Source organism: Salvia splendens, unplaced genomic scaffold (assembly GCF_004379255.2).
Source record: "Salvia splendens isolate huo1 unplaced genomic scaffold, SspV2 ctg95, whole genome shotgun sequence".
Taxonomy (NCBI): Eukaryota; Viridiplantae; Streptophyta; class Magnoliopsida; order Lamiales; family Lamiaceae; genus Salvia; species Salvia splendens.
In genome coordinates this window covers 1-8,921 of record NW_024599638.1, presented here as the reverse complement: position 1 = coordinate 8,921, position 8,921 = coordinate 1, and the positions used below count along the sequence as shown (strand labels likewise).

The 8,921-nt window shown below is 40.3% G+C and overlaps 1 long non-coding RNA gene across 1 annotated transcript; it reads right to left on the bottom strand.

Moving 5' to 3' along the window:
• Positions 1-206: 206 nt before the first annotated feature.
• Positions 207-1,662, bottom strand: LOC121791876. The gene is made up of 3 exons (XR_006048759.1): positions 1,418-1,662; positions 1,027-1,100; positions 207-488 (listed from the first exon to the last, which is right to left on the bottom strand). It is a non-coding gene; the product is annotated as an uncharacterized LOC121791876 (long non-coding RNA).
• Positions 1,663-8,921: the final 7,259 nt, after the last annotated feature.

Genomic DNA, 8,921 nt, shown 5'->3' with positions numbered 1-8,921 from the left:
CCGGAGTCTGCGACCCGCTCGTGGCCGGGGAGTTCCTATCGTTCTCCATTAAAAGTAGAAATGAAATTTGTAGTAAAAGAAGAGAGAAACTTGTTAACAACAAGTGGTGCAAATGAAATGAAGTTCAACGAGCCGTATATATAGGGTTTAAAAAAAATTAAAAAAATTCGGACGTCCGAGCGGGACGTCCCGACCTTGCCACAGTGGCGGACGTCCGCCCGCCCGTCGCAGGGACGTCCGAGGACACCCGACGTCCTCATGGGACGTCCGTATCCGACCCTAAACGCCACAGTGGCGGACGTCCGGGTCGCCCGTCGCGACGTCCGACCGGAACTCCATACACGCACGATGACTAGTGTTGTTACGCTATACAACAAAAGAGATTTCCCCTTCAAAAAGTGTAAGTATATGCCACTGGAGTTTTAGTTCAAAATGAGTCGGATGTGCTATCGTGCCAAAATCCCTCGGTCTCTTTTTCCTTGCTGAAACTACAAAAGAAAGTGAACAAAAGAATAAGTCATATTTACTTAATTAATGACACTATCAGTTATATGAATAATTGCATTAATAACTCATGCACAACTCCATATGTAACCCAAAAAAAACATAACTGAATGCTTAAATGTTAAGAAAATTTATCTAATGATGTAGGCTTTTATAATAAAAGGCCTTAAATCAAAACTCATGGAGTGTTTAAATATTTGTACCCTGCCACAGAATCCCAAGGTTATAATATTTCATCATCTAAACAAAGAAGTGTGATTAAAATATTATGAACACATACTTTTCATTCCACACTCATAACCTTACTGACACTTTCATCCACTAATTAAAAATTTCAACCCAATTAATTATATCAATAAACTCAATCATCCACAACCTTTCGTGATCATAATAAACAAGAACTTCTTAAGTTTCCATAATTTACATTATTTAAAGAGATCATCAATAGTGATATATACAATATGAAGAGATTGTCTACATGGGTGAACTTGCAAGCTTAGTTGTAATATAGTTGTCACTAACCGATTACGAAGATTCGAGAGTCCATTTGCCCTTGATGGAATGAGAAGCTCTTCCACTGCAATTTACTTCTTGAGCTTCAAACACATATAATAGTAATAACACAATTAAATTAGTAGCAATTACTCAAAAATTGAATTTCTCCATTATGTTGAATAACTTAAAAATGAAAGCCAAAACAGTAATTTAGCAATCATTCCAGAATATACATCTATGAATTATTCTCTTCTGTGGGTAAGATAGAAACTTAGACAAAATAAGTTTAAGGCAAAAATCCCAAAAACAACAAACTAAAAGTTTAAGTCATTCAAAACTATCCTCTAGTGGGAAATAAAATAAAACAATTCTATGATAAATTCTGAGTAATTTATTTTCTGAAAGATTGAGCTCCTACCTTATTTTTGCAACAACTCAAATTAGATGTGCTTCAAGCCCTAAGCCTCAAATTTTTCTAGGTAAAGATGAAATAAGGGAGAAAAGTGGTACTCTAGTCATGTGGGGTTGTAGACAGATGAGTATACAAGTGTTGATCGGAGCCGGAGAGTGAATTGGCGTTGGACAGAGGTAGAAAGAGAGAGAGGTGTTGTTCTATAAGAAATAACTATGTGTTTGTGTGCGTAAAAGTGTGATTCACGACGAGTGTTGAGAGAGATTTATATTCTCTCTCAAAATAACACACTTAGGCCCATTTAGTGGGTTTCCCATTATTTATTTATTTATTTTTTCCTTTTAAAAGTAATAAAGTAAACCAAAAAAAACTTATCTCTAATTTAAGAAAAAAACTATAGCTCAAAAAGTTCCTATAAACTCTAGCCCAAAAAAAAGGTGGGTCATTATTGATAGAATTGATATGATTTACATATCGTGTTGTAAGTACATGTATCATGTAATTAAAGAAGATATGTGACGGTATTGCTTTGGATCTGATATACAATGGCAATGGACTTACGGGTCATATACAATGATAATGGACCTACGGGTCAAATAAAAGAGCAAAGAAGGACCTTCGTGGAAATGTCAATACAAAAAGCAAAGAGGAACCTTCATAGAAAGGTCAATACCAAAGAGGGACCTTCGTGGAAAGGTCAAATAAATAAAAGGGACCTACGGGTCGTATACAATGAAAATCACGGGCAAATACCAAGCTTGATCCGTCACATAATTATAATAACAGACAAAGAGGCATATGCATATGGATATGAAATTGTTTATGATATTTGTTGTATATTTGTATGATTGTATTTGTTGTTTTGTAAGAAAATGAAGAAAGAGTAAAGTAAGAGAAAGGAAAAAGTAAAGATGATGTTGTTTCTATTTTAGAAACGTTTCTTTTTTTTAATGGGATAGAAAGAATATTTATAAATTATAAATGTGTACGTCGGAGGGGTTGAGGTGTGACATTCAAGTTTTACTGTCGATTCTCACGTTATGAACACAATGATTCAGGTTTCTAATCTATTTGTGAGGTTAAAAAAATGAAAATTACAGTAAAAGTTCAAAATTGAAGTTCGGAAGAATTAGACCATATTAACGGTCTTCTAACCCAAAGTTAGTGGTCAATGGGTGTCCAACGGTTTGTTGCGGAAAAACGCCAGAGCCTCCATCCCTCCAAGCGGTCTGCTGAGACGAAGTGAAAGGTCTACCGCGTTTGACGACGAGAGTCCAGAACCAAGTCAGTAGTCCGCTGAGTTTGGGCGGAGAGTGTGAAGGTGTGCAAAGAACTGTGTGCGTCGTGTGCACGCGTCTTCCCCAACAAAGATATTTATAAGTTCCCGAGCTTCCCAAAATACTACTCCCTCCGTTCCACTCAAGATGTCCACATTCTTGAGTGACACGGGAATTTAGGAGGTGTTGTTGGTTGGACTAAATATAGAGAAAAATGTAATTCAATATTTTAATGATGAGAGGGGAGAGAGAGGGATTATTTCCAAATATAGAAAGTGGACATCTCGAGTGTGACAAACTAAAAAGAAAAAGTGGACATCTTAAATGGGGCTAAGGGAGTATGAATTAGTATATGGAAGTGTGAATATCAATCCCACGAGGAATGGTGATATGAACAAGAATGAGTTACACATTAGAGAAGATTGGTCATGCAGTCATGCTTTAAATTGGGTTGGGAACAATTTACTTGCATAAAATAAACTATCCAACTAAGTAGTGAGAACTTGGGTGAGCTACCTTAAAATAAGTAGTGAGAACTTGGGTGAGCTACCTTAAAATAGGTTACATAGAGAACACGGATAAGCTATGTAAAAGGACTAGTAAACAAGTACACAACTTGAGCAAGTAATCAAGTAATTTGTACTGACACGTAAATAAGCATGGAATGGAAACAATTTTTTTTCCAGACATTCTCTATCCTAAGCATGGTATACTTCCTCGGGAATGATGTTTTGCCCTATTGGAAACTACATGTTGCAGAGACTTAACCCTAATGTCATACTCCATCCGTCCTATTGAAGATGACCCACTTTTCTTTTTGGTTTGTCCCAATCAAGATGACTCGTTACTAAAAATGGAATCATCTTTATCTCTACTTTATCCCCCTTCTCTTACTTTACTTTCTTCACTTAACATACTGTTGGTTTCTGGGATTACAAGAGATAAAAGCCGGGCGTAATACAATCCCAAAGAAGGAATACAAAAGGAGAAACTGAACTAAAAATTACAACTGAAATTGAAACAGTAACCGTGAATAAGTTTAGCCGAGTCAAGGAGGCCTCTTCCCGCAAGACGAGATACGCCCCGGTAGTGCTCTCGGTTTAGCGTGTCGTCCCCAAAGGTAAAACGACTACGTCTCTGTTGATGCAGCACCGCAATCAACAGAGCTCCGGCGAACTGGATGGAGGAGAGGGCAGAGCTTCGACAGAAAGACAATGCAGAGAGAGGGAGAGAGCTTATGCTTGTGTAATATGTGTCTAATGCAGTGGAATGTCTAGCCTATTTATAGGCCAACCCACCATGCAGGGTCAACCAAGCCATGAAGGCTCATCATGGCAGATTCGTAACCGTCGACGGTTACGAGCGTGTGGCAGGAGTGTGCCTTTCGCGTGCGGAGCGTGTGCTTTTCTCACGTGGAAGCTCTGACTGTGCCACGCTTGACGACGTGTCAAGCCATTTAGATTGCTGACTCTGCGGTGGTATAAAAAAGATTAAGTTTGGGCTAGGGACAAGCCTAAGCACCAAGCCCAAAGACCACCCAAAGACCAATTGCCAAGATCCAAGTCCAAGTCCAAGTCCAAGATCGGGCCCGAGGCCCGCGGCCCGCGCCTGCGCCCGCGACCACGAGCACGTGCACGGGCACGGGCACGGGCTCGGGCGGACGGGCGGGCAGGCGGGCGGCGGCGCGCGCGCTTGTGGGCGCGTGTGGGCTCTTTCACCCATCTTGGTCCACTATAATTATTAAGTAACATAAAGTCACTTAATTTAAACACATTAAAATATGTGTTACTCCTCCTATGTGGGATAATTAACACTAGTTAATTATTCCCTAAGCTCCAACTCCAAGCTTTAATTAAAAGCTAATTATGCCCAACTTTAATCCACCATTTCTCACTCACCGGAAATCGGATTTGAGAATGTGAATATACTACATTTATCTACGTAAAATGTAGATCGACGCTATATCATTTAAATTCACAAAATTAAATGTCTCGTCACTTTTATTATTTGGTCAAAATCCATTGACCGGGCATATTTAATCCATGATTTTTATAATCCCCCACATGAGTGGAAATAGCCGAATGCATATGCATGCAGACACAAGCTCAACCCTCGAGAGGTATATAAGCATAAGGATAGGTAGTTGTTGGCTTTGAACCCTCCATAGTCGACACCATTGGATACACAGGCGGCTTAGTAGCACGATGCTTTGAACTAATCCTCCACAACGTGCACCGAGACAATGGTGTTAACGCTTAAACACCTCAACCTTATCCGTTCTCACGTTTTGTGTCCATTGCGGTCTTGGACATCACTTTGGATTCATAAGTGCGTTTTATGAAGTGATCACATTTCGCACTCACATAGGTGATTCTTAGTCTAGTACCTTGTCATACTTAGTCTCTTTGAGAACTCCATCTTTGAGATCCTTAAGAACCATTAAAAGTCATAGACTTAGCCTTTACCACTAGGCAAGTTCTCCAACACTCTATTGCTCTCTAGGGAATAAATATAGTTGAGTGTTTCTCATGAACTCTCATAGCTTAGTTGTCCCTTTGAACCAAGTTCTTGGGATCTCCAGTCATCATGGTTGGGTTACCACTATGATAATTCTTTAGTTTGTGGATTTCAAACCCATTCCATCTAGCAACTTATTCATTTGATCACGGTTTAACCCTTTGGTTAGCGGATCCGCTAGATTATCTATTGACTTCACATAGTCAATTGTAATCACCCCTGTTGTGATCAAATGTCTCACGGTGTTATGTCGTCGACGTATATGTCGAGACTTACCGTTATAGAAACCATTGTTTGCCCTTCCAATAGCCACTTGGCTATCGCAGTGGATTAGCACTGGTGGCACTGGCTTAGACCAACATGGAATATCATCAAGTAAGTTCTTAAGCTACTCGGCTTCATCACCAGCCTTATCTAAGGCAATGAATTCCGATTCCATTGTTGATCGGGCTATACATGTCTGTTTTGTGGATTTCCACGATACAGCACCTCCCCCAATAGTAAAGACGTATCCACTTGTTGAAAGTGAGTCTCTATTATCGGATATCCAGTTCGCATCACAGTACCCTTCAAGTACCGGGGGGTATCTCGAGAAGTGTAGCCCATGATTTTGAGTATGTTTTAAATATCTCAAAACCCTCACAAGAGCTCTCCAATGCTCTTTGCTTGGATTGCTCGTGTAACGACTCAACTTGTTCACGGCACAAGCAATGTCAGGTCGAGTGCAATTAGTCAAGTACATAATGCACCGATGACCCGTGCATACTCTTTTGTGCAACGGGCTCGCCTTTGTTTTTGCTCAAGTGAACGTCGAGTTCAATTGGAGTCTTAACCGGCGCGCCATCATAGGCTTTGAATTTATTCAATATCTTCAACATAATGTGATTGTGTTAAGATGATTCCATAAGACGTTCTTAGAATCTTCATTCCAAGAATTACATCGGCTAGACCCATGTCTTTCATGTCAAAGTTTCTCTTTAACATGGCCTTTGTATCGTTAATTACTTGAGTGTTGCTCCCAAGATTAACATATCGTCAACGTATAGACACACTATAACATGCCGTTATTAGTGCTCTTGATGTAGACACATTTGTCGCACTCGTTGATTTTAAACCCATTTGATAACATCACATTATCAAACTTCAAGTGTCATTGCAATGGCGCTTGTTTTAATCCATATAAGGACTTTACGAGCTTGCATACCTTTTTCTCTATCCAGGTACTACAAACCCTTCGGTTGTTCCATATAAATTTCATCTTCTAGTTCACCATTTAGAAACGCGGTCTTTACATCCATTTGATGAATCTCAAGATTGTGCAATGCAGCAATAGCGAGAAGCACTCGGATAGATGTAATCCTTGTTACAGGTGAATAGGTATCGAAGAAGTCATGTCCTTCCTTTTGTTTAAAACCATTTTACTACTAATCGGGCTTTATACTTATCCACTATTCCATCGGCCTTAAATTTCCTTTTAAGCACCCATTTGCAACCTAGAGGTTTCGCACCTTCAGGTAGATCTACCAACACCCAAGTGTGGTTTAGCAAAATTGAATCTTTCGCTTTGAACAGCTTCTTTCCAATGCAACCCGTCTGGGCCATCGAAGGCTACTTTATAGATGTTGGTTCTTCATCTAACATAAAAGCAATGTAGTCAGGACCAAATATTTTTGGTGTTCTGACTCTATTACCACGTCTTAGTACTGTATCCTTTGGATCGGGCCTTGCACGCTTGCGCGATTCAGGTTCCTCATCCGCTGATTTAGAACTAGTGGCTTCTCTTCCACTGGTTTAGAACTAGTGGCTTCTTCAATTCTTGTCTCAGAATTGGTTGAGACTTTTTCTTGTCTTTGCAAGGAAATGTATTTTCGAGAAATACAGCATTCCTCGACTCAATTGTTGTTCCTACTGTGATAGTCGATATTCAGACTTGTGAACAACAAATCGATATGCACTACTGTTAAGTGCATATCAATGAAGATGCAATCAACCGTTTAGGTCCGATTGTAACTTCTTTGGGCGGAGGAACCATCACCTTTGCCAAACACCCTCACACTTGAGGTATTTGTAGGATGGCTTCTTCCCTTCCACAACTCATAAGGAGTAACATCTTTTCCTTTGAGAGGGATTTTATTCAAGATATAGTTGGCTGTCAAAACAGCTTCCCCCCACATGTTATGTGGTAATCCTGAAGTCAGAAGCAGTGCATTCATCATCTCTTTTAGAGTTCAATTTTTGCGTTCTGCAACACCGTTAGATTGTGGTGAATATGGAGCAGTTGTTTGATGAATTATACCACTTGCGTTGCATAACTCCTCAAACGGGGCTACATATTCGTCTTCTCTATCGCTTCGAATCGTTTTGATTTTACAACCAAGTTGATTCTCAACTTCGTTCTTATAATTTTTTTAACGCTTCTATTGCTTCTTCTTTACTTCTTAAAAGATAAATGTAGCAATACCTTGTGCAATCATCTATGAAAGTGATAAAGTACTTTTTACCACCTCTAGTTTGCACCATCTTTAAATCACAAACATCCCTGTGAATTAATTCAAGGGGTTTTGTGTTTCGTTCAAACTGAGTGAAACGGCAACTTAGTCATTTTTACTTCAAGACAAATTTCACATTATCTTGGGTATCCTTCATTAGCCTTTAGTAAATCTAAATTCACTACTTTTAATGCTTTTTAATTTACAATGTCCCAATCTACAATGCCATAAATTTGAAGACTCGGTCAAATAAGAGGAAGTAGATGCTTTATTATATTAGCCAATGGCTTTGCAACACTGCGAGTTGCACACACTAAGCTTGAAAGCCCATCGGTTACATAACCTTTTCCGAGGGATTTTCCAAACTTATACAAAGCAAACCTATCAGACTCAATACAAGTTTAAACCCCTTATTAACTAGTATTGACCCTGACACTAGGTTCTTGCGGATGTCCGGACATGCAGCACATCCTTCAACGTTATTGTGACGCCAGACGTCATCGAGGATCACATTTCGATGCCAAGGACTTCGGAGGATGCTTGATTCCCCATGTTGATCTTTCCTTCCTTCAACCGCGGTGTAGGAGGCAACTTGCTCCTATCTGAGCAGACATGAGCAGTGCGCCGGTGTCAATGTACCAGCCACCCTTGTATCAACAAGGTTAACCTCTTCAGTGATCACAGCATGAGGTCGTTCTCGTCCCAGTCCTTGAACTCCTTCTGAACGACGTGGGCAGCCGGCTTCTTTTTCTTGCTGCGGCAGTCCTTTGCAAAGTGGTCTGGTTTGCCACATTTGTAGCAGTCCCCTTCAAACTTCTTTGAAGGCTGTTTTCCCTTCCCTTTGTCATTTGGATGGTTTGGGCGAGGGCGTTTGTTGGAGGGACCGCCCCCTCTCACAGATTGGCTTGGCTTCATTGGGGTGAAGCCTTAGCCTTTTGGTCGACTTTGCGCACATCAGCCTCGAAACGCTTCACGATCAAGTCTTCAAGAGTCATCTGCTTTCGCTTGTGCTTGAGATAGCTCTTGAAGTCCTTCCAAACTGGGAGGAAGCTTGTCAATGATCGTGCACCTTAGGAATTTATCGGGCAAGGTCATCCCTCAGCCACTAGTGAGTGGATGATTCATTTGGAGCTCTTGGACTTGCTCCATGACAGGTCGAGAATCGACCATCTTGTAGTCCATAAATTTGGAAGCTACAAACTTGTTCAGTCCCTGCAGCATTATCTA